At 44.5% G+C, this 26,329-nt stretch overlaps 2 pseudogenes; both read left to right on the top strand.

The window, feature by feature from the left end:
• Positions 1-10,382: 10,382 nt before the first annotated feature.
• LOC111525301 lies at positions 10,383-11,996 on the top strand (annotated as a pseudogene).
• Positions 11,997-13,929: 1,933 nt separating this feature from the next.
• On the top strand, positions 13,930-17,408 carry LOC111525302 (annotated as a pseudogene).
• The last annotated feature ends 8,921 nt before the right edge of the window (positions 17,409-26,329 follow it).

The following is a 26,329-nucleotide window of genomic DNA, read 5'->3' as shown; positions in this document are numbered from 1 at the left end:
AAGGAGCATAAATAATTTCTATGGGCCAGGTATGGTGGCTCTTGCCTATAATCCCAGCACTTTGGGAGGTGGGTGGATCTCTTGAGCCTAGGAGTTTGAAACCAGCCTGGGCAACATGGCAAAACCCTGTCTCTACAAAAAGTTACTCAGTTGAATGGAACTTCTTCGTTTCTACATTATATCAAAAATACCTCTAGAAAGTATGATCGGGTGGCAGAGTAAGCTAATTCAGATAATCAGTACCCGTAATAGGTACTTCCTCCTCCTCCTGCTTTTAGAAACAAAACGGTTGTATATCAATATATGGAAATAAATAATACAAACATATATAAATACTTATCAAGAATGGAATTTTTAAAGCCCCTAGACCTGTTTATGACTCATAATGCTCTTTATTATAATTATAATTGAATTAACTATTACATAAATGGTAAAGTGAGTTGAATGCTTTGGAAAGACTCAGTAACGGTCATTTAAAATTTTTCTTTCCAATTAGGCATGAGTGAGGCAAAAATACATATGCAGGAGGATCATACACTTAGATTGCTTTGTAAGCTTTTTTACATTCTTGCTCCACTTTTCCACTTAAACCAAAATTGAAAATATTGGAGGATGGGTGTGATGTATATAAAAGATGTGTCTTAAAACCACTATCGGTGGGCCTATGTTCAAAGAAGAGGCTTTGATCCTACATCAAAAGACTGGTGAATGAGGTATATTTGTTTTGAGTTTTTTTTTGTTTTTTCAGACAGAGTCTCGCTCTGCTGCCCAGGCTACAGTACAGTGGTGTGATCTCCATTCACTGCAAGCTCCGCCTCCTGGGTTCACACCATTCTCCTGCCTCAGCCTCCCAAGTAGCTGGGACTACAGGTGCCTGCCACCATGCCCGGCTAATTTTCTATATTTTTAGTAGAGACAGGCTTTCACCATGAAACCCTGGTTTAGCCACGATGGTCTTCATTTCCTGACTTTATGATCCGGCCACCTTGGCCTCCCAAAGTGCTGGGATTACAGGTGTGAACCACCGCGCCCAGCCTGTTTTGAGTTTTAAAAGGTGTCTTTTAATGATTTTTGCCTCCCCTCCCCCTTTTTCATGGACTCCAGTGCACAGGACTAGGTAAATCATGATCATTGCTTCATGAGGCACTGTCATCATTGCTTCATGCAGAGCCTGCTTTTCTTTCTTTGTATTATATTTTGAACCTTCATTGATATGGTTATTATAGCTACACTACGTCCCAAACATAATAGCATAAAACATGCGTTCATTATGCTCACAGATTCTGTGGGGTTAGCAATTTGGCTAGAACACAGCGGGGAAGGCTGGTCTGTGCTCTATGATGTCTGGTGCCTCAGTTGGAAGGCTTAGAAGTCTGAGGCTGGAATCGTCTGAAGCTTGCTCACTCATAGGTCTGGGAGTTTACGCTGGCTGTCATCTGAGACCTTAGCTGAGGTTGTTAGCAGAAACACCCACATGTGGTTTTCCTTGTGGCCTGGGCTTTCTTACTACATGGTCGCTGGGTTCCGGAGCAGGTGTCTCAAGAGAAAGTGAGCCAAGAGAAAGTTGTATTTTCTTTTTAATGACCTAGCCTTGTAATAAGATTGGACAGTACTGTGTTCACCCCTGTTCCACATTGATTTTCCTGGGATATTTGTTTTTATCACAACCACTCCTGAGAAACCCGTGTTAACAAAGATAGAATGTCATTGATAGGAATGGGGCAATATACAGTTGGCCCTCTGCATGCACAGGTTCTGCATCCACAGATTCAACCAACATCTGATAGAAAATATTAAAAAAGAAAAAAATACAGTATTGTAATACAGTGCTACTTACATAATTAAGTATTATAAGTAATCTAGAGATGATTTAAAAGTATTTGGGAGGATGTGCATTACTTACATGCAGGTACTCTGCCTTTTTACATAAGGAGCTTGTGCATCCATCCTGGGGGTGGGGCAGAGCTGTTCCTGGAAATAATGCCCGTGTCCCATGGCCCCACCTCCCCCAACCCCTGCGTATATGGACTGCTGTAATGTTACTGTGAACTGCTTAGTTCACATAATTATTGACAGACGTGGTTGTATTTTCCTGTGGTGACCCAGAGTGCCTTAGGGCACAGTGTGGGAACCAGGGTCCCAAGTGGAGAGCTTGTGTCTTCTCCGCTCGTCTTTAGCTAAGGTAGATTCAAGGCTGAGATCTGGAATTGTCCGAAGGCCCTTTTCCAGTGGTTGACACTGGCTGTTGGCTGAGGCTTTAGCTCGGGCTCTTGGCCAATACACTTACCCATGGCCTCTCTATGTGACCTGGGCTTCTTGCCTGGTAGCTGGGTTCCACAGACAAATGTCTTGAGGGATCAAACTGAAAGTTGTATGACGTTATTTGATCTAGCCTCAGAAGTCACAGTGTGTTACTTCTATCTTGTTCCATTCATCAAGGCAGTCACAAAGTTTCCCCTGGTTTTCAGGGAGGGAGGATAGATTTTCTCTCAATGGATATGTGGCAATGTTTTGGAAGAGCATGTGGGACCAGAAGTAATGCTGTCACTGTTTTCTGAAAGTATAATCTGCTTTGATTATACATCTGGTACCTGATAACTGTAGAATGTCAGCTATATTGTAGGCAACACTTTCATGACAAAATTGACCCCTAATTGATAGATTGCATTTGGCCTAGGAGAACTATGGGTACCTGATGGGGATACCATATTTAGGACTTAAATGCAGTGATTCTTCTTCTTCTTTGTTTTTTGAGTTGAAGTCTCGCTCTGTCGCCCAGGCTGGAGTGCAGTGGCATGATCTCGGCTCACTGCAAGCTCTGCCTCCCAGGTTCACGTGATTCTCCTGCCTCAGCCTCCCAGGTAGCTGGGACTACAGGCATATGCCACCACGCCCGGCTAATTTTTTTGTATTTGTTTTTTTTTAGTAGAGATGGTGTTTCACCATGTTAGTCAGGATGGTCTCAAACTCCTGACCTTAAGTGATCCACCTGCCTTGGCCTCCCGAAGTGCTGGGACTATAGGTGTGAGCCACTGCGCCCAGCTAAAAGCTTTTTCTTATGAAAAATTTGAAACATATGCAAAGAACACAAAATGATATAACCCCTTTCTACCATTGCCCAACTTCAACAGCGATCAACATTTTGCCATTCTTGTATCATCTATGCCTTCACCCAGTTTCTGTCTCCTATTTGATAATGATTTATGGTTCTTTTTTTTTCAGGTAAAATTTACATATATTAAAGTGTACAAATCTCACCTGTAGGATTTTGACAAACGGATAAGCCCCTGTGACCCACACACTTACCAAGACACTATGTTTTTCATTTTCACCTTCCCAGTCAATAGCCATCTGTCCTGAGGCAGTTGCTGTTTTGATTTTTTTTTTTTTTCACCTCAGATTAGTGTTGCCTATTCTGGAACTTGATATAAAAGGAGTCATACAGAATTTTATTTATTTATTTATTTATTTATTTTTTGAGACGGAGTCTTGCTCTGTCGCCCGGGCTGGAGTGCTGTGGCCGGATCTTAGCTCACTGCAAGCTCCGCCTCCTGGGTTTACGCCATTCTCCTGCCTCAGCCTCCGGAGTAGCTGGGACTACAGGCGCCCGCCACCTCGCCCGGCTAGTTTTTTGTATTTTTAGTAGAGACGGGGTTTCACCGTGTTAGCCAGGATGGTCTCGATCTCCTGACCTCGTGATCTGCCCGTCTCGGCCTCCCAAAGTGCTGGGATTACAGGCTTGAGCCACCGCGCCCGGCCTATTTATTTATTTTTTTTAAGAGAGAGTCTAGCTCTGTCGCCCAGACTGGGGTGCAGTGGTACAATCTTGGCTTACTGCAACCTCCATCTCCTAGGTTCAAGTGATTCTCACGTCTCTGGAGTAGCTGGGATTACAAGCATGTGCCACCATGCCCGGCTAATGTTTGTATTTTATATTCTTTGTGTCCAGCTTCTTTCACTTGATCTAATGTTTATGAAAGTCATTCATGTTGGCATGAGCTGAGTACTCTTCCATTGTCTGGATATATCACAATTTGTTCTTCTATTCTAGTGATAGACCTTTAGGTTGGTTCCAGTAAAGCTTCTGTGAACTGGTTAACCTGCCTTTATATTTGCTTGCAATGTATATTGCTTTTAAAATACAATAGCATTTCATTAAAAATTCCACTAATTTATAATTTTTGTGGCTAATCTGTCCCTCACCCCTCCACCTTAATATATTGTTCTGAATAAGTGTTGTACTTCAGCAAATATCCATTAATTTTAACATTTAACCTTTCAGAGTTTATTTCAAAGTTTATATAAAACAGGTACCTAATAGTTGAGAATTCTTGCTTTTGCCAGAAATTGAATTGAATACTTTTTTGAACACCAAAGTTTTCCCCCCAAAATCACTTTACCTGTCACTAAACTAATGAACTAATGGCATAATAAGCAATCTGTCTCCTTCTTTCCCTCCTTCCCTCCTTCCCTCCCTTCCTTCCTTCCTCTCTTTCTCTCTCTTTCTTTTTTTTGAAATGGAGTCTTACTCTGTCTCCCAGGCTAGAGTGCAGTGGCATGATCTTGGTTCACTGCAACTTCCACCTCCTGGGTTCAGGCAATTCTCTTGCCTCAGCCTCCCAAGTGAGTAGCTGTCACTACAGGTGCATATTACACTTGACCTTTTTGTTAATACCCTTGACCTTTTTGTTATTTCAGTTTCGGTAACATAATGTCAGATATGAATGTTGCCAGCTAATTTTTGTATTTTTAGTAGAAATGAGGTTTCACCATGTTGGCCAGGCTGGTCTCGAACTCCTGACCTCAAGTGATCCACCTGCCTCGGCTTCCCAAAGTGCTGGGATTACAGGTGTGAGCCACCGCACCTGGCCAATCTCTTTTTTATTTCTCATTTGTTTTCCATTTTCTTTTTCAGAACTGAGCCCCTGAGTCCTGAGTTGGTGGCAGCTGCATCTGCTGTGGCAGATTCTCTCCCTTTTGACAAGGAAACAACCAAGTCAGAGCTGTTAAGGCAGCTCCAGCAGCATGAGGAAGAGTCAAGGGCACAGAGAGATGCAGAGAGACCTAAAATTAGGTGAGTGAATCAAACCTTTAGATCAGTAATGTTTATATCTCAAAATGGCCATTTTCATGTGGCTAGTGGGTAATGCACATAGTATATACCACATAAGTGGAATTTGTATATAAAATGTATGGCATAATTTTAGCAATTCAATTTTTTAAAAAAACTTAAGACACCAGGCGCGGTGGCTCAAGCCTGTAATCTCTGCACTTTGGGAGGCTGAGACGGGCGGATCTCGAGGTCAGGAGATTGAGACCATCCTGGCTAACACGGTGAAACCCCCGTCTCTACTAAAAATACAAAAAACTAGCCGGGTGTGGTGGCGGCGCCTGTAGTCCCAGCTACTGGGGAGGCTGAGGCAGGAGAATGGCGGGAACCTGGGAGGCAGAGCTTGCAGTGAGCTGAGATGGTGCCACTCACTCCAGCCTGGGCGACAGAGCGAGACTCCGCCTCAAAAAACAAACAAAAAAAAACTTAAGACATAAGTATGACTATCGTTTTTAAGAAACCAATTGAATGAAGTTTCCTTTTAGGCAGTTACAGTTTCTTGTTGGTGAAAATAGAAATGGTAAATTCAGTAATGTTATTACAAATAAATAACAGAATAAGGTAGCTTCTCTGAGAAAAATAATTTTTTTTTCAGTTAAATAGCTTGTTTTATATACAGTATGGTAATCTTCAGGTCTGTTTCCTTCTCTTTTTCCTCCTATTATATTTCAGCTGATATGTTTCCACGTATTCTCTTCGTCTCTCATTGTTTTATGTGATGTTATACTACTTGCTGCCTACTTCATAGTAAGTGGTAACACAGCTTTATTTTGTAGAGTGATCTGAACCAGGTGTTCTCAATGAGCATGTGTACCAGGTTTATTTCAATAAGTGAAAAGAAATGGCTGTATGCGCTGGCTCATACCCATGATCCCAGCACTTTGGGAGGCTAAGGCGAGAGGATCACTTGAGTCTAGGAATTTGAGATCATCCTGGGCAACAAAGCAAGACCCCATCTCTACAAAATGTAAAAAAATTAGCTGGGCACGGTGGCTTGTGCCTGTAGTTCTAGCTACTTTGGAGGCTGAGGCAGGAGGATCACTTAAGTCCAGGTTTGAAGCTGCATTCAGCTGTGATCTCACCACTGCACTCCAGCCTGGGTGATAGAGTGAGACCCTATCTCTAAAATAAATAGTAATTTTTTAAAAAAGGAAGACATAGATATCTGGACTGTCAGTTCCAGTGACTCATTTTGTTTGTGTTTGAATAAATACAAAGCAGCAAATAGATATGGCTAACTCTTGGTTTTAATTTAGTTATTGAATGTAGGTGATAGGTATACAGATGCTGATTTTACTTTCCTATCATTTTCTCTGAATAACTTTTCATGAGACACTTGATTTAAATGAATATTTCTGAAGAACGTCTTTAAATTAAAAGATGAAAGTAAACATGAATTGTAATGTGTTATATGAATGTTAATAGGTGACATTTTTTATTTAAACATTTTTTATGCTGTATAATTAGTACGTAAAAATGAAATAAGAATTAAATGATATCAGTCTTCTGTTGAAGAAAGTTTTTACTGTTCTGTAGCTAAGATTTCTTTTTTTTTTGAGACGGAGTCTCACTCTGTCGCCCAGGCTGGAATGCAGTGGCCGGATCTCAGTTCACTACAAGCTTCGCCTCCCAGGTTTACGCCATTCTCCTGCCTCAGACTCCCCAGTAGCTGGGACTACAGGTGCCGCCACCTCGCCTGGCTAGTTTTTTTGTATTTTTAGTAGAGACGAGGTTTCACCGTGTTCGCCAGGATGGTCTCGATCTCCTGACCTCGTGATTCGCCCGTCTCGGCCTCCCAAAGTGCTGGGATTACAGGCTTGAGCCACCGTGCCGGGCCTGTAGCTAAGATTTCTAATACACTTGACCTTTTTGTTATTTCAGTTTCGGTAACATAATGTCAGATATGAATGTTGCCAGATCTGCTAAGAGTTCGTTCAAGACCAGAGCATCAGATTCAGTTTGAGGAAGGCTATGACAATTACCCTGGCCAGAAGACTGCTGATATTACAAAAAGGTATCAGGCTTTGCAATCTGCTGGGTTTTGTTTGTGTAGTTTGTTTTTACCTTGACTGTAGACTTTTACCTTATTGCGTGTGTGTATTACTGCTGTTGGATATCTGAGCATTATGAATGCATTTACATCTGTGCCCTTACTCTCTGTATACCACTTCCTAGAGAGGGAACCGTGTGCTGGATTTAGTCAGTCCTGCAGTTTTCCATACCTGAAATCAAAATGGGCCATGCTTCACATCTACCCACGATGAATAGGGGTCCTTTGATTTAGAATAAGAGGAGCTGACTCAATTCTGAACAAAGAAGTGTTTTGTGAGAAACATTATTTTTCATTTGAATATAAGTGTCTAATACCGTGTATTCATATCCCCTTTATATCTCAATACATGCTTATCTTTTGGTGTACCTTAGAGAAATAACCCACCATCAATGAAAAGAAGGAAAGGCAAGAGGAAAAAAAGTTTATGTAATACCTTAAAGTGGTAGATTATTTGTGGCCATTTGAATTTACTGATTTGAAGTTCTTAAAGATGCTGAGCCATGCCTCACAAAGTTATTTTAGAATCTAAAGTTGTTCTGTATTTGCATAAAGTTTCTGTTCTTTCTCACCTTTAAACCCTGAAAGTGATGGCTGGGAAGCAGGAAGCAGGTATTTGGCATGGTCTGACAAAAATTAACTTGTCTTTACAGCAGATATACTCTCAGCTGCAGTATTTTCAATGCATTATGTATTCTGCGGATTCGTTTTAAGTGAAATCAGAAACTTGAGTTAACTCCTTCCAGGTGTTACATTACTGATTTATACAAGAAAGTTGGAAAAGGTGGTCAGCAGTTAACACCGGAAGTTCAAGAGGTTATGGTGACTTTGGAAGATTATTTGAATTACTAATTTAAAGTGATTTAGTATCTGTTACATATTATTGAATAAAGGAGAGGTCTACTTGGAGTTTTACTTAAGAATATTTAACTGAATCAGTTAATCCTCGAGAATATTTAACGGAATCATTCATCTTGGATATGATTCTGTGCAACTGCATTAGGATGGTATATTATAATTTGATTTTTAATATTAGATTTGATATTTAATATTGTTAAAATTAGAAGCTAAAGTAGGAAAGGGGTTTCTGTGCCTTCAATGTGTTAAAAAGCCAGCTAGAGGGGAGTAAGGGGAAAAATGATGAGACGCCAAGTTGTTCACCCTGCTGTGACTGGGGGAGGATCTGGGGGGACAACTCCAGACAACCCGGGCCTGGGCTGATTCCTTCTGTTGCAGACTGACAGTTCACGCTGGCCTGCCTCAGAATGTCGGCACTGCCACTGACTATTCTGTGACTGGGCACCTTTTATAACTTCCATCAGCGTGTTTCCCCAGCTATAAAATGCTGAAACTGAAACCTAGCTTAAATGGCTTTCTTGAGGAATAGATCTGGTACCTAGTAGGTGCTCAGCAAATGTCCATTCCCTTTCTTTATAGTACATTACTCTTTTGAAATTCAATACTTTACCAAGGCATTCGCCCTCTGCTGTGACTTGCTTTAATCCACCATCCTATTTGCCAGACGTGCGGTTGAGGCAGAAGAAGGCAAGGCAGTGAAGAGAGCTCTGGAGCATAAAAGCCTTTGTTTATAAATAACTTGGGAACCAGCTAGAAGAAAGATTATATGATTTGAGATCACGTTATTTAACATTCATATGGTATTTGCATTTTTTCCAGTTATTTCTGTTTAGTAGAGAGAAGTAATTTTGTTTATTAAAAAAACAAGAATTCAAATTTTTTGTTTGTTTTAAATAGAGTCTTGCTCTGTCGCCCAGGTTGGAGTGCGGTGGCATGATCTCGGCTCACTGCAAATTCCACCTTCTGGGGTCAAGCGATTCTCCTGCCTCAGCCTCCCAAGTAGCTAGGATTACAGGCATGCACCACCATGCCCAGTTAATTTTTCATGTGTTTTTAGTAGAGATAGGGTTTCACCATGCTGGCCAGGCTGGTCTTGAACTCCTGATCTCATGATCCACTGGCTTTGGCCTCCAAAAGTGCTGGGATTACAGGTGTGAGCCACCACGCCCGGCCTCAAAATTATTTTTAAAACTAACCCCCCACTTTATATTTTTATTTTTTGAGATGGGGTCTCTCTCTTATTGCCCGGCCTAGAGTGAAGTGGCACAATCTCAGCTCACCGCAACCTCTGCCTCCTGGGTTCAAGGGATTCTCTTGCCTCAGCCTCCCGAGCAGCTGGAATTACAGGCACCCGCCATCACACCGGGCTAATTTTTTTGTATTTTTAGTGGAGACGGCGTTTTGCCATGTTGGCCAGGCTGGTCTCGAACTCCTGACCTCAGGTGATCCACCCGCCTCGGCCTCACAAAGTGCTGGGATTACAGGCGTGAGCCACCTTGCCTGGCCAACCCTCCAGTTTATAATCTGGATTTTAACTTGCCAGTAATTTATTCAAGTAAATATATGAATTGATGCATAAAGCAGTTGATTATCAAATGTGCAAGAAAATGTCACCTATTAACTCTCTGATATTAACTTCAATAGCTAACTAAAAAGTCATGTAAAGAAAGTTAATAATTATTTTTAAATTACAGAATGATTGCTTTATGAAAGAGAATTTGTGATTTACCTATACAATTTTTTATAATTATGATTTATAATTAAACATTGCAGTGTTTTCTGCCCTTAAAGACAAATGTTGACTTTAACAGCTTCTAATTTAGGATAGTTTTGTAGTTTTTCACAATATGGAGTTTTTAAAACCTTAATATAAATGGGAAAAAATAAAAATTATGGCAGATTAAGCTCATCTTTTCAATTAGGTATTTTGGAAATTAAATTGCTTTAACCGATTTGTTGTAGTATGAAGCAAAACTTCAAGTGCACATTTCTGTTTTTAGTTTATCAGTCCTAAAAATGTGGCAATTTAGCTATAAGATTTTTGATGTGGGTCAGTGGAATTATTTTTAATTTCTACATGGAATATTTCACTTAAGATATTTTCTCATAATTTTTGTTGACAGTTTAAAATATTTTCATCAAGATGTTCTTTTCTTTTTTTTTTTTTTTTTAGACTTAGTTAAAATATATTCACGGGGAAAAGACTTAGTATTTTTGACCTGACGGCAGTTACTAAAGACAAACCTGAAACCGGTTTGTTAAGAATAACGCTATTGGAGGTGTTGGGTTCTGGACACGGGCAGCTGGGTTCTCCCTGTTCCCCTGGGCAGGTGCAGGTGGGGTTCAAAGCCTCCAGAGCGCGTTTTGGCTGATTTGAGGAGCGGAGCGGCGAGGGACCTGCGGCTTGCGTCCCCACCCGCTTCCCCGGCTCGCGGCAGGCCGGTAAGCCCGCCTCCTTCCCCGGCCGGCCCTGGGGCCGTGTCCCCGGGGCAACTCCAGCCGAGGCCTGGGCTTCTGCCTGCAGGTGTCTGCGGCGAGGCCCCTACGGTACAGCCCGATTTGGCCTCATGGTGGGTCTCGGGGCCCACCGGCCTGCTGGCCGCCTGCCTCCTCTCGTGCTGGTGGTGCTGCTGGTAGTGATCGTCGTCCTCGCCTTCAACTACTGGAACATCTCTTCCTGCCACGTCCTGCTTCAGGAGGAGGAGGCCGAGCTGCGGGGCCAGGTCCCGCGCACCCAAGTGGCCCGCGGGCGGCTGGAAAAGCGCAGTTCGGACCTCTTGCTGTTGGTGGACACGCACAAGAAACAGATCACCAGGAGGAGGCCGACTACGCCGCCTCAGCAGCCGGCTGCAGGTCAGAGAGGGCCTGGGGAAGCGATGCGAGGATGACAAGGTTAACTAGAGAACAACATACCCTATCAGATTGCAGACATACATCATTTAAAGGAGCACCTTGCTGAGCTTTGTCAGGAGTTTCTTCGACAAGACCAGCTTCAGGACTATAGGAAGAACAATACTTACCTTGTGAAGAGGTTAGAATAGGAAAGTTTTCAGTGTGCGACAGCAGATCAAGGAAATGAGAGTACAGCATGAAGAAAATATTAAAAAGTTAGCAGACCAGGTTTTACAGGAACAAAAGCAAGAGGCCCACAAGATTCAATCAAATGACGGAAAAGAATTGGGTATAAACAATCAAGTAGTACCTAAAAATATTCCAAAAGTAGCTGAGAATGTTTCAGGTAAGAATGAAGAACCTTCAAGCAATCATATTCTACATGGGAAAGAACAAATCAAAAGAGGTGGTGATGCAGGGATGCCTGGCATAGAAGAGAATGACCTAGCAAAAGTTGACGATCTTCCCTCTTAAAGCCTAAATAGAGGCTTTAAGGAAGCCTCCTATTTCAGTTTCTCAACATGAAAGTCATCAAGCCATCTCCCAGCTTCCAACTGGACAACCTCTCTCCCCAAATATGCCTCCAGATTCACACATAAACCACAAATGGAAACCCTGGTACTTGAAAACAGAAGCCTTCCAGTCCTCTTCAGCATTTAATTCCAGGCTCCAACTTGGACAGTGAACCCAGAATTCAGACAGATATACTAAAGCGAGCTAGCAAGGATAGAGTCAGTGATTTCCATAAATTGAAGCAAAGCCAATTCTTTGATGAGAATGAATCCCCTCTTGATCTGCAGCTCTAAACTGGCGGATTATGATGGGGATGATGGTAACGTAGGTGAGTATGAGGCAGACAAGCAGGCTGAGCTGGCTTGCAATGAGGAAGAAGATGGTGATGGTGGAGCGGAAGACATCCAAGATGATGAAGAACTAGAGCTTCAAATAGATCCTGCAGACTATGGAAAGCAACATTTCAATGATGTCCTTTAAGTCCTAAAGGAACACTTCAGAAAACCTAAAGTGCTGTAAAATGAACTCATTCTACTTTGTCCTTTCTGACTTTTGTTGTAAAGATAAGTTATATCAGTTGCAAAGATACATTGAGATAGAATTAAGGAAAAACTTTAATGAAGGAATGTACCCATGTACATATGTGAACTTTTTCATATTATCAAGGCATAGACGTTTTTGGTTATGATGCAGTTAAGCCAAAAACAGCTAATCTTTGCATCTAAAGCAAACTAACATATTTCACATTTTATTGAGCTGACTCATTTCCACAAATAGATAAGAAAAAATGGTAGTACAGGTTATATGTTGCACCGAGTAACCATAGTAAGAACAGAACAGATATTCAGCAGAAAACTTTTAAACACTAATTCTTTTTTTTTTTTTTGGAGATGGGGTTTTAGTCTTGTTGCCCAGGCTGGAGTGCAATGGCACAATCTCAGCTCACTGCAACCTCCGCCTCCTGGGTTCAGGCGATTCTCCTGCCCCAGCCTCCCAAGTAGCTGGCATTACAGGCACCTGCCACCACGCCCAGCTAATTTTTGTGTTTTTTTTTTTTTTGGTGATGATTCTCACTCTGTTCCCCAGGTGGAGTACAGTGGCGCCATCTGGGCTCACTGCAAGCTCCGCCTCCGGGGTTCAATCAGTTCTCTGCCTCAGCCTGCCGAGTGGCTGGAATTATAGGCACCTGCCACCACGCCCAGCTTTTTTTTTTTTTTTTTTTTTTTGATGAGTCTCCTGGGCTCTGTTCCCCAGGCTGGAGTACAGTGGCACCATCTGGGCTCACTGCAAGCTCCGCCTCCCGGGTTCAATCAGTTTTCTGCCTCAGCCTCCCGAGTGGCTGGGATTACAGGCACCTGCCACCACGCCCAGCTAATTTTTGTATTATTTTTTGATGATTCTCGCTCTGTTCCCCAGGCTGGAGTACAGTGCGCCATCTGGGCTCACTGCAAGCTCAGCCTCCGGGGTTCAATCAGTTCTCTATCTCAGCCTCCCAAGGGGCTGGAATTACAGGCACCTGCCACCACGCCCAGCTAATTTTTTTTTTTTTTTGATGATTCTGGCTCTGTTCCCCAGGCTGGAGTACATTGGCGCCATCTGGGCTCACTGCAAGCTCCGCCTCCCGGGTTCAATCAGTTCTCTGCCTCAGCCTCCTGAGTGGCTGGGACTACAGGCACCTGCCACCACGCCCGGCTAGTTTTTTTTTGTATTTTTAGTAGAGATGGGGTTTCAGCATCTTGGTCATGCTCCTCTTGAACTCCTGACCCCGTGATCCACCCGCTGACCTCCCAAACTGCTGGGATTACAGGCGTGAGCCCCTGCTGCCGGCCTAATGTTTGTATTTTTAATAGAGAGCTAATAGTATGTTTAATAGAGATAGGGTTTCACCATGTTGGCCAGGCTGGTCTTGAACTCCTGACCACAGGTGATCCTCCTGCCTTGGCCTCCCAAAGTGCTGGAGTGACTGGCTGAGCCACCGCGCCGGCCGCTTAGTTCTTGAAATTGTGGAATGCGGCGGCAGGGAGGCAGGCGGGCTGCAGGCGGGCTCCGGCTCTGGGGCCAGTCTGGGCCACTGGCGGTCGGGACCCAGTCGAGGGCCGGACTGGTCAGGGTTCCGGCGAGATCCGGCGTCCGAGTCGTGGTGGGCCGGCCTGGGGCAGGATCTGGCTCTGGCTGCGGGTCCTGGCCCGGGTCAGGTTTGGGCCTGCGATCCAGCCCGCCCCGGGGCAGGTTTCCATCCCGCGCTTGCCGAAGTCCCTGGGGCGGGCGGGGGTGGAAGACCCGGAGGGCCCTACGTCGGGGAAGGGGCTCTGAAGACCACGTGGGGGCGCTCCAAGGGGCCTGGGGCCACCCTCCTGTCTGGGTCAAAGGTCATCGCAAGGGCGGGGGAACTTCCTCTTCCTCCGCTCTCCCCACTGACTTCCTGATAACCTGGTAGAATTCTCCCGCGGGCGTCGGGGTTGGGGGGAGGCGTGGCAACTTCAGGCGGCTTCCCGAAGGTGTGCGCAGGGTGGGGGGCTGGGTGCGGCGGGTGGCAGCCTCTGCGACAGCGGGAGTGTCAGAGTGGACCTGCAGGCCGGGCGCGAGGAGGTGGAGCGGCGCCCGCCGTGTGCCTGGGATCGGCATGCGGGGGCAGGAGGGCAGCCGCGTGTCAGGTGACCAGCGCCATGTCCAGCCAGGTGGTGGGCAGTGAGCCTCTGTACAGCACGGCAGGGCTGGCCAGGCCTGACGGTCCGAAGGGTTCCTGGGAGACGGAGACCGGAGCCTCCTGTGGCCCTGGCCCCTGGTCCAGCTCCCACCCGCTGCTTCCCAGGCCACGAGGAAGAGGAGGATGGGGAGGGGGCTGGGCATGGCGAGCAGGGCGGTGGGAAGCTGGTGCTGAGCTCCCTGCCCAAGCCTCTGCCTCGTCTGTGGGGACATGGCCTCCGGCTATGGCCCCCACGTGGTCTTCAGAGCCCCTTCCCCGACGTGGAGCCCTCCCGGTCTTCCACCCTAACCCTAACCCTAACCCGCCCCAGGGACTTCGGCACACACTACGGTGGGGCATCCTGTGAGAACTGCAAAGCCTTCTTCAAGGGGACCATCCAGGGGAGCATCGAGTACAGCTGTCCGGCGTCCAACGAGCGTGAGATCACCAAGCGGAGACGCAAGGCTTGCCAGGCCTGCCGCTTCACCAAGTGCCTGCGGGAGTGCGCCTGGACCGCGTCCGGGGTGAGTGGCAGAAGTACAAGCGGGCGGCCGGAGGTGGATCGCTGCCCTTTCCGGACCCCTTCCCTGCTGGGCCCCTGGCAGTTGCTGGAGGCCGCCGGAAGACAGCCCCAGTGAATGCGCTGGTGTCTCATCTGCTGGTGGTTGAGCCTGAGAAGCTCTATGCCATGCCCGACCCTGCTGGCCCTGATGGGCACCTCCCAGCCGTGGCTACCCTCTGTGACCTCTTTGACTGAGAGATCGTGGTCACCATCAGCTGGGCCAAGAGCATCCCAGGCTTCTCATTGCTGTCGCTGTCTGACCAGATGTCAGGACTGCAAAACGTGTGTATGGAGTTGCTGATGCTGGGTGTGGCCCAGCTCTCACTGCCACTGCAGGATGAGCTGGCCTTTGCTGAGGACTTAGTCCTGGATGAAGAGGGGGCACGGGCAGCTGGACTCGGGGAACGGGGATCTGCCCTGCTGCAACTGGTGCGGAGGCTGCAGGCCCTGCGGCTGGAGGGAGAGGAGTATGTTCTACTGAAGGTACTGGCCCTTTCCAGTTCAAACTGTGCGCACGTGGAAGATGCCGAGGCTGTGGAGCAGCTGCCAGAAGCTCTGCACGAGGCCCTGCTGGAGTATGAAGCTGGCCAGACTGGCACCGGAGAGGGTGCTGAGCCGCGGTGGGCAGGCAGGCTGCTGCTCATGCTACCGCTCCTCCACCAGACAGCGGGCAAAGTGCTGGCCCATTTCTGTGGGGTGAAGCTGGAGGTCAAGGTGCCCATGCACAAGCTGTTCTTGGGGATGCTCCAGGCCGTGATGGACTGAGGCAAGAGGTGGGATTGGTGGGGGTTCTGGCAGGACCTGCCTAGCATGGGGTCAGCCCCACGGATGGGGTAGAGCTGGGGTCTGGGCAGTGCCACAACCTGCTGGCAGGGCCAGGGCAATGCCATCAGCCCCTGGGAGCAGGCCCCATGCCCTCCCCTCCCCCCTCCTAGGGGCTGTCAGAAGCTGGGAACGTGTGTCCAGGCTCTGGGCACAGTGCTGCCCCTTGCAAACCGTAACGTGCCCCCAGAGTGTGGGGGGCCTTGCAGAAGCCATAGGGGGCTGCAGGGGATGTGTGGGAGGCAGAAGCCTGTCTCAGGGAGGGAAGGGGATGGAGGTCACAGTCTCCCAGTGGCTGATGCTTTTGCTGCTCCTTAATCCTACCCCCTCTTCAGAGCAGAGTGGGACTTGGAGACCAAAGGCCCATGCTCCCTTCCTCCTCCTTTCATCATTTGCATTGGGCATTAGTGCCCCCCCTTGAAGCAATAACTTCAAGCAGGCTCCAGCCCCTGGACCCCTGGGGTGGCCAAGGCTTCCCCATCAGCTCCCACCCAGCCTCCTCAGGGGGTAGGAGAGCACTGCCTCTATGCCCTGCAGAGCAATAACCCTGTATTTATTTTTGGGTTTAACCAGGGAGGCGCAGGGACATGGGGCAAGCCGGGGCCCACAGGCCTTGGCTGTACAGAGACTGTATTTTAATGTGTATTTGCTGCAAGGAGAAACCGCTTTTGGTTTTGAACATTTAATGAGAAAAATGTAAATATACTATCGAGCTCAAAAAAAAAAAAAAAAAAAAAACATTGTGGAAGGCATGATTGGCAATATATTTTTTATTTTTATTTTTTCAAGTAATACCAGTACTGTTTAACTATAGCCAGCACTGGCTAAAATTTTTATATTTTTCAGAGTTGAAGTTGGTGAAAACATTCATGATTTAAACACCAGATCCTGAAAGGGGTTAAATCTACTTTGAAATGAATCTGCAATCAGCATTTCAAAGCTTTTCTGGTAATTTTAGTGATCTTACTTGATTAGACCTTTTCAGAAGAAGTCAATAAGGAATTTTAACGGGTTTTTATTAATGCACAGATAAATGGAAGTACAGTGAGGTCATAGCCATTTTATAAAATAGCTTAAAAGTTTGTGGAAAAAAAAAAAAGAATCTTTGTAATTACTTAATATGTTAGTTAGGAACCCATCAAGCTTATATCTGCTGGACTTACAAATTATTTTAAATGTATTTATCTTTTTTGACACTACTCAGTGGAATGTGTAAGCTAGCTAATGCTTGTTTTCTGATTTGAAGCACTTTTAAATCTTATCCTGCTCCCTGAAAACAAAAGGTTTTGATCACAAGGGGAAATGTAAGATTGTTAACCCTGTTTCTCAGAAGGGCTCCTGTTAACTGCACATAAATATGAAACTTGTTTTTCCACTGTCACACAGAATGCAACATTTCATGAGAGAAACCTGACCAAAACTAGCAATATTGACAACTCTAACAGATTCTAGTCAAAATTCAAACTTCATAGTGGTAAAGAAACAGGTTGTTCACTCGTCGGGGTGCAAAAATTCTTAAGACCTCTGTTTGAAATTGCTCAATGACTAGGAGAAGATGGAGTAGTTTACCAAAATGATTTTTCCACCATATCAAAGTAAACAATTCATAGGGTCAGGCCTACAATGAATAGATTTGGTGGTTCACAGAATTTTAAAAATAGAGTTAAAGAGAAGTGATGTACATTGTGGGGGCATTAGGGTAGGGAGATGAATCAAAAAATAGCCCTAGTAATACTTTATATTTAATACTGCAAAAGCTTTACAAATGGAAACCACGCAATTACCTGCCTTAGTTCTTTTGTCATAAAAACAATCACTTGGTTGGTTGTATTGTAGCTATTACTGATATAGCAACACTTCTTCAATTAGCAGTCTAGACATTTTATAAACAAATGTTGGACCAATTGATAATATTTCTGACTGTATTAATATTTTAGTGCTATAAAATACTATGTGAATCTCTTAAAAATCTGACATTTTACAGTCTGTATTAGACATACTGTTTTTATAATGTTTTACATTTGCCTTAAGATTTAGGTTTTTTAAATGTATTTTTGCCCTGAGTTAAGTGTTAATTTGATGCAAACTCTGCTTTTGAAATCATCATTTACTGGGTTCTAACAAATTAAAAATTAAACTTGAAAAATAAAAAGAATAACACTTTCTCAGGTGGAGAAACATTCCATCTTTCCAAGATGTCCTTCCTTAGTGTTCTGATGGTATAATAGTTGAAATTTTTTTTTTTTGAGACGGAGTCTTGCTCTGCCGCCCAGGCTGGAGTACAGTGGCCGGATCTCAGCTCACTGCAAGCTCCGCCTCCCGGGTTCACACCATTCTCCTGTCTCAGCCTCCCGAGTAGCTGGGACTACAGGCGCCCGCCTCGTCGCCCGGCTAGTTTTTTGTATTTTCTATTAGAGACGGGGTTTCACCTTATTAGCCAGGATGGTCTCGATCTCCTGACCTCGTGATCCACCCGTCTCGGCCTCCCAAAGTGCTGGGATTACAGGCTTGAGCCACCGCGCCCGGCCTGAAAATTTTAATATTCCATTCTGTCATTGGCCTGGATCCTGCTTATGAATGTGATGGTCGTTATAAGGAAAACTTGGGACTGTAACATCCGCCCAAACTAGGAAGGCATTGAGAGACCAAAGAAAAATTTGGGCAAGTTCAGCTTGACGAATAGCTGAGTTTACTAGGACTTACATACCGGACATTCCTTAGAAGCTCTAGAGTCACCCTGCCTCCCATCTCTAAGCTGCCTTTAAGCCAGTGTTCTGACTGTTTGCCTACTCTGTGTGCACGATGACAGTGTTTTCTGTGATACGTTCTCAGGCATGCCCCGGGATGTCTGGGTTCTCAGGGATCCCTGCTCCTCAGCTAGGCACCATGGCCTTGGCTCCCTGCCCAGCCTTCAGGATCCAAGCAAAATGCATACACGCTGAAGTAACCTGGTGGGGGACACAGCACACTACAGTTGTCGATATTGCTAGTTTTGGTCAGGTTTCCCCCATGAAATGTTGCATTCTGTGAGATAATGGGAGGTAAGTACTACCAATGACTGAATCCAGAGGTTCAGATTAGCTACTCATTTGGGTTAGAGCATTAATAATCAACTACCATTGCTATTACATAAAGATATACTGGTTCCTGCCCTTAGACAGCTTACTGCCTGGAAGCGGAGATAGCATTTATAAAAAAAACTTACTGAAGTGACTTAGTGATTGTTCAGGAGATGGGAAGAACATTCAAGGAATATATTTAACAGACTTGTAGTGTTTTCTTTGGGTAAGAAATTTGCCATTTTAAGTCTAAAAGAGAAATAAGAGTGTCTTCTTGCTTGAGATTAAATTTGGTTTACTAGTAAAATCAATGAAGAAACTCAATACGAATAGTTTCCAGCATATAAGTGATGAGCATTTCTAAAGAATAGAAGTTAGTTTTTAGGGTCTTGGTAGAAATAATGTTGTATATGGACTTGGGAGGCTGAGACAACAGGATGTTGCGACTAGGAGTTCAAGACCAGCCTGGACAACATAGTGAGCCCCTTTCTCTAAAAAATAGAAAAAAAGTATCCAGGCATGGTAGTATATGCCTGTAATCCTAGCGACTTGGGAGGTTGAGGTGGCAGGATCACTAGAGCCCAGAATTTGAGGCTGCGGTGAGCCACCATTGTGCCATAACACTCCATCCTGAGCAACAGAGTGAGATTCCATCTCGAAGCTGCAGGCGGGGAAAAGAGTGTTGTATATAAAAGGTAAGTTCCTAGGCTGGCCTCCAAGGGCTCATTTAATCTTTCTACCAGTTACTTATAGAAACTTTTGATTTTCCCCCTATGTAATATACTATTGGAGCTAAATCTCATTCGTGTAGCACCTACTCGTGTGGCTTACAGATCGCAGGAACTAGTTATCTTAAATCTTTTTTTTTTTTTTTTTTTTTTTTTTTTTGAGACGGAGTCTTGCTCTGTCGCCCCGGCTGGAGTGCAGTGGCCGGATCTCAGCTCACTGCAAGCTCTGCCTCCCGGGTTTACGCCATTCTCCTGCCTCAGCCTCCTGAGTAGCTGGGACTACAGGCGCCCGCCACCTCAACTGGCTAGTTTTTTGTATTTTTAGTAGAGACAGGGTTTCGCCGTGTTAGCCAGGATGGTCTCGATCTCCTGACCTCGTGATCCGCCCGTCTCGGCCTCCCAAAGTGCTGGGATTACAGGCTTGAGCCACCGCGCCCGGCCTATCTTAAATCTTAAATTCTTTTTTTGAACAAATTTTACTATAAAATATACATCTGTAGAGGAAAGAAGTTAATTCGGTGTTTGTTCATTTGAACTGAAAGTGAAGCTAGGAGAAAGGAGAACAACCCCCTTCTTGTATTGTGAAAACTGCATTCTCTTGTGTACGATAAAAAGGAAGTGCCGAATGCATAGGGACAATGACTCGCCTCTCCCCAGCTCAAATGGTTAAGCGTGCATTGGAAAGGAATTTGTTGGCTGGGCGTCATGGCTCACGCCTGTAATCCCAGCACTTTGGGAGGCCAATGTGGTGTATCACCTGAGGTCAGGAGTTCAAGACCAGCCTGGCCAACATGGTGAAACCCCATCTCTACTAAAAATACAAAAATTGGCTGGGCATGGTGGCGGGTACCTGTAATCCCAGCTACTCGGGAGGCTGAGGCGGGAGAATCATTTGAACCCAGGAGGCGGAGGTTGCAGTGAGCCCATACACTCCAGTCTGGGCGACGAGCAAAACTCCATCTCAAAAAAAAAAAAAAGGAAATTTGTTGTTGTCAGGGCAGCTGCTGTTGTCCAGCCAGAAGAGACACTTGAAGATTCTTGAGATTCTTGAAGGAGCCAGCTTACTTTTTAAAATGTAAAAATCTTGATTCTAAAACTGAAGTTAGTTGGCAAGGAAGCAATGAAGTTTTATGTATTCTATCAAACAGTATCAAATGACTATATTCTAGTGAGGAAAATAGCACCCAAATTTATATAATAATTTCCTCTAATGAAGGTACTGTTTGAATATGCTACACTTGCATGAGTCTAAAGAATGCCCCCAATTTTTTTTTTTTTTTTTTTTGAGACAGAGTCTCGCTCTGTCGCCCAGGCTGGAGTGCAGTGGCCGGATCTCAGCTCACTGCAAGCTCCGCCTCCCGGGTTCACGCTATTCTCCTGCCTCAGCCTCCCGAGTAGCTGGGACTACAGGCGCCGCCACCTCGCCCGGCTAGTTTTTTTGTATTTTTTAGTAGAGACGGGGTTTCACTGTGTTAGCCAGGATGGTCTCGATCTCCTGACCTCGTGATCCGCCCGTCTCGGCCTCCCAAAGTGCTGGGATTACAGGCTTGAGCCACCGCGCCTGGCCAGAATGCTCCCAATTAAGTACAAGAATAGCAAAATATGGAAACATAAATTTAGCGGTTGTTCGCTGTTTTCCCACCACCTCAAGTAATGCTGGAAATACAGCAGGCATTCAGTCATTTTTTTTTATTGACTGATTGAATGAGTGATTCTGTTCCATGATTCTCACATCTTGTTCCACACTAAGTTCTTACCACTGCTGCAGAGGATATAGTCATAGGCCCTACTGGTTATCCTAGAGCGGACAGGCAATATAGCTTAACAGAAAGAGTGTTGGTGTTGTGTAGAACTGGATTCAAATTCAGATTCTGCCTCACTAACCGTTCCCCACCTATAAAATGAGGGCTAGTACGTACATCTCAAGGATTAAATGAGGTAATCTGAGAAAGCGTTGGGCATAGTGCCTGGAATATAGTACATATTTAATAAATGCTTGCGACTATTAGCAAGTGTAAAAGTAGAGTGATGATCCTAATGATGATGGAAAAGACATAGGTCAGTCAGTGACCACCAAGTAAAAAGAAAACTGAGACAGTGAAGTTATTTTACTGGTGTGATTGCTCTGTAAATGTGGCTGGTAAAGGCTGACAACTGATTGTTTCCCAGTATCAGATGATCTAGGCCAAAATACTTAATATCTAGCACTCAGTGTGTGGTTAGACACATTTCTGCACATAAAGACTCAGAAACAGATTCAGAAAAAGCAAAATAGATAAAATAAGGCTCACAGAAGAGTAAATGAGCTATGTGTTGATATGCTTTAGTGGGCTTGGCAAGACTGAATAAAGAGGTAAGCTGGAGGATAGATCATAGGCCATCTGTGCCTCTAACCCAGAAATTGTGTTCCTAGGAATTTGTTTTAAGGAAATATTACAGATATGCACAAAAGTGTAACTATAAGGGTATTTGTCATTATAGTATTTAAAAGAGAAAATATATAAATGATCAAAATATTCAACAGTAGGGGATTGTGATACATATATATATAAAATGGGATACTGATGCAAGCATTCAGTGAAAAAAGTAGATTACCAAACCATACGATCCTCATTTACTTTACTTTATTTTATATATTTATTTATTTGGGACAGAGTCTCACTCGCACTCCAGAGTGGCCCAGGCTGGAGTGCGGTGGCACAATCTTGGCTCACTGCAAGTTCTACCTCCTGGGTTCATGCCATTCTCCTGCCTCAGCCTCCCATGTAGCTGGGACTACAGGCCCCCGCCACCACGCCCGGCTACTTTTTTTGTATTTTCAGTAGAGACGGGGTTTCACCGTGTTAGCCAGGATGGTCTCGATCTCCTGACCTCGTGATCCGCCCGTCTCGGCCTCCCAAAGTGCTGGGATTACAGGCTTGAGCCACCGCGCCCGGCCTAGTTTTGATTTTTACACTTTGAGGCCAAGATGAACCCCCATGACCCCCCAAAAAGGAATATCCTACTAGCTTCACATTAGAAATGGAATATTTACACAATATAAACGGAGAAAACTGAGATGGGGTGATTAGGAGATTTAATAAGTCAGAGTAAATCTTAAAGGGAAATTGAATGACATGTCTAAGGTAAAGGCAGAAATTAATAGAAATAGTATAAGATCCATGAAGTCAAACACGAATGCATTTTTAAAAAACTAATAAATTTCTATCCAGATTTATTTTTTTAAAAAGCTGGGTGCAGTTGCTCACGTCTGTAATCCCAGTGACTTGGGAGGGAGATGGAAGGATTGCCCAAGCCCAGGAGCTAGAGGCTGCAGTGAGCTATGATCGTGCCACTGTACTCCATCCTGAGTGATACAGCAAGACCCGTATCTGAAAAAATATTTAAAATGTGAATAACTATTGATGTTGTAAAGATTAAGACATTTATTTTTAAAGAAGCTATTATGAACAATTTCATGGCAACAAATTTGAAAATTTCATGGGCAAATTACTCAAAACTATGTTATCAAAATAATTTTAAAGGAAAAACTGAATAATCATTAAAGAAATTTGATTGGTATTTTAAAATCTTCCCAGAAAACAAACCCTAAACTCAGAGAAGTTTTCACGAATATTCTACTGAACATTCAGGAAAAAAATAATTCCAATCTTATATAAATTATTCCAAAACATAGAAAAAGAGGAAGCACTCCCCAATTAATCTCAATCACGAAGACAAATTTGAAAAATCCAAAGCAAGATAGTAAAGCAAATTCAGCGATGACTAGAAATCATTATCAAGCTCAGTTTGTTCCACAATGTCAGGGCAATTTAACAATGGAGGAAAAAGATCGCGCATTATCTCAAAAGATGCAGAAAAAAAAGTTTGGTAAACGTTGGCAGCCATTTATAGTTTAAAAAAATATAAATTTTAGAAACCTTGGAGTAGAAGATAACTTTTTAAACCTGCTAAGTGGCATTTGCCAAAAGCCTACACCAAATGCCTTACTTTATGCTGAATTACTAAATGAAAAGATTATAAATAAGAGCAGGATAATCACTCTCACGATTTCCGCATTGTACCGGGGGCCTAGTCTATGCAGTATAGCAAGAAAAAATGTGATTAGGATTGGAAATCCACCCTCTAGTAACCCCATGTAAGTCACAACCTCTCTTTGAGTGTGGATGACACCTGAGACTTGCTTCCAACAGTAGAATATGGCCGAGGTGATGGGAGTAGTCACTCCTCTGATTGGTTCATGTTATATGGCAAAAGTGATGGAATAGTGACTCTTGTGATTATGTTATGTTATAGAGACTCCTTGTTAGCAGACTAGAGTGTGCTATCATGCTGTAAGAAGGCCTGTGAATTCGCCACCTGGCAAGAAACCTTGGGGACCAGTAGGAGCTGATGGAAAACCCCAGCTGACAGCCAGAACAAATTGTGAAACTTCTGTTTTACAACAATGCCAGGTAATCACTGCCCCTCTGCTGGAAAGAAAAAAATAAATTTGTCTTTTTTTCAGGGTATTTTTATGAATGTGAATGTTTTTTGTACAATATTTATAGGAATTTAATACCTTCCTGAAATTTGCTAGGTAAGTGGTGCAGCCAGCACTTAAACCCTAGATCAGCAGACTCCAACAGTGAAGTACTTTCCTTGGTATATCCCCAGGATGGCTTTTAAGAATAATTGTATGGTAATCTGGAGTAGAAGGAATAGGAATGTCTTCATTTAGGTTCAGCGAGATGCACTGCCCGATGACCACAAATGCAGGAAGGTTGGATGGTGATTAATACGTAGATGAGAAATCATTAAAGACTGGAATCGCCATGTGAGTTTCTGGGGCTACTTCAGGGCTTTTTGGAGCTGGTTGAGGGGTCAAAAATTAAAGCCAGAAAGCTCAGTGGAGCAGGTGTCATAGTGACCACAGAGAAACAAAGTTTCCAAATGAGATGCTAAGTGAGAAACAGCAAAGGAGGAGAGACGTAATGTTGCCAGGATCACAATGGGCATAAGGAGAATTGTTCTTTTAGACTCTAGGTGAGCTTGTAGTAATCCAAGGATTGGTGATTTAGGCTGCTGAATTCTGGCTCTGAGTACATCTCTTATCCCTAAACCTTCACCAAGAGGGATCAGGAGAAGAAAGGGGAGGAAGGGAGTCAGGTGTGCCACGTACCTGCTACTGAAAAATGCCTAGATGGGAAAGGAGTTTGAATGTTGTCCTGAAATGAAGTTTCTGAGTTAGATGGGCTGGATTTTACCATGTGTTCACTGTTATTACTGTGTACAATCAAGAGATTTAACTGAGATGAAGATCTAGTTAGCTTTCTGCGATATTGAAAACTAAGAACCCGGCTGGGCATGGTGGCTCCTGCCTGTAATCTCAGCCCTTTGGGAGGCTGAGGCGGGCAGACCACCTGAGGTCAGGAGTTTGAGACCAGCCTGGCTAACGTAGTGAAACTCTGTCTCTCTTATCAGTGAGAGCCAAACCTGAGTCTGCAGGCTCAGGGCAGGGGCCCAGACAAGGAGAGGGGCTCTTCTGTTTGAGACTTGTCATCTAGAACTCATTGTCACTGGAAGCCAGAGCCTAAATGAGCCTATCAGTTGCCTTGGGTTATAAGAACAAGTTTTCGTTAATTAATTAATTAATTAATTAATTTTGAGACAGATTCTTGGGGCTGGAGTACAGTGGCATGATCTTGGCTCACTGCAACCTCCGCCTCTGGGTTCAAGTGATTCTCCTGCCTCAGCCTCCCGAGTAGCTGGGACTGTAGGCATGTGCCACCGCACCCGGCTAATTTTTTTATTTTTAGTAGAGACGGGGGTTTGTCATGTTGGCCAGGCTGGTCTTGGAACTCCTGACCTGAGGTAATCCTCCCACCTTGACCTCCCAAAGTGCTGGGATTACAGGCATGAGCCACCGCGCCCGGCCAAGTCTGAGTTTTAATGGGGAAGCCAAGTAGCATTTCAGGGACTTGTGGCCACCAGCCATCTCTGAGATTCAAGATCTGCTCTTTCTATTGGGGACTGAGATGGGCGGATAACATGCAGACTTAAGGAGGAGTCAGCAATGATTCGGCATGGGAGGAAGTCTGAGCTAGCAAGAACTGGAGGAGTAATTTCCCTCTGTGGGAATTCCTGCTCTACCTACTTACTGTAAGAGTAAAGTGGTCATGATTTAAACAGTCTTGTCTATACCTGTTATGTTATAAGGATGTGTTCCTGGCCCTATCTGCTAAGAGTGAGTTGTTCTTACAAATAAAATAAAAATTAGTAAATATATACACACACTATTTGTTATGCAAATCCTAAGAGTGATGTTCCAAAAAACAAATTTTGGAAGTAAATAAGTATATAAATTGGCCTTTTTTTTTTTTTCTTTTTTTGAGATGGAGTTGCGCTCTTATTGCCCAAGCTGGAGTGCAGTGATGCAATCTTGGCTCACTGCAGTCTCCGCCTCTTGGGTTCAAGCGATTCTCCTGCCTAAACCTCCTCAGTAGCTGGGATTACAGGTGTCCATCACCATGCCCAGCTAATTTTTTGTATGTTTTTTTTTTTAAAGTAGAGAAGGGGTTTCACCGCATAGTCTAGGCTGTTCTCGAACTCCTGACCTTAGGTAATCCACCTCCTCAGCCTCCCAAAGTGCTGAGATTACAGGCGTGAGCCACTGCACCTGGCCAAGAAAGGTACTTTGGACAGTGCCAAAGTTGAGGATTTGGCTTGTGATTTACTGCAGTTGCGACACTGCAGTTTCCACACTGTGGTCTTAGAACAGTCTTATCCAGTCCTGAAACCCCAGTCAGTGCCTTGGAAACATCAGGACAGGTCAGAAGGACAGTAAGTCCTCGAGGCGTCAGCCTCTGCTCCTCCCCACGGATTGAGGGTAAGTATTCCAAGCTCTCTGCAGGACCATATCCAGGATGTGGACACCGAGTCCTGCTAGGGCTGCTTCCCCGGAAGAGTTGATCCCAGCCATGAAACTGCCCTGATGCCTTCATCCTGTGTCAGCCTTGTGAGTAGCCAGTAACTGGGACCACAGGCGCACACACCACACCTGCCTAATT

Source organism: Piliocolobus tephrosceles, chromosome X (assembly GCF_002776525.5).
Source record: "Piliocolobus tephrosceles isolate RC106 chromosome X, ASM277652v3, whole genome shotgun sequence".
Taxonomy (NCBI): Eukaryota; Metazoa; Chordata; class Mammalia; order Primates; family Cercopithecidae; genus Piliocolobus; species Piliocolobus tephrosceles.
This window is presented reverse-complemented; position numbering and strand designations above follow the sequence as displayed.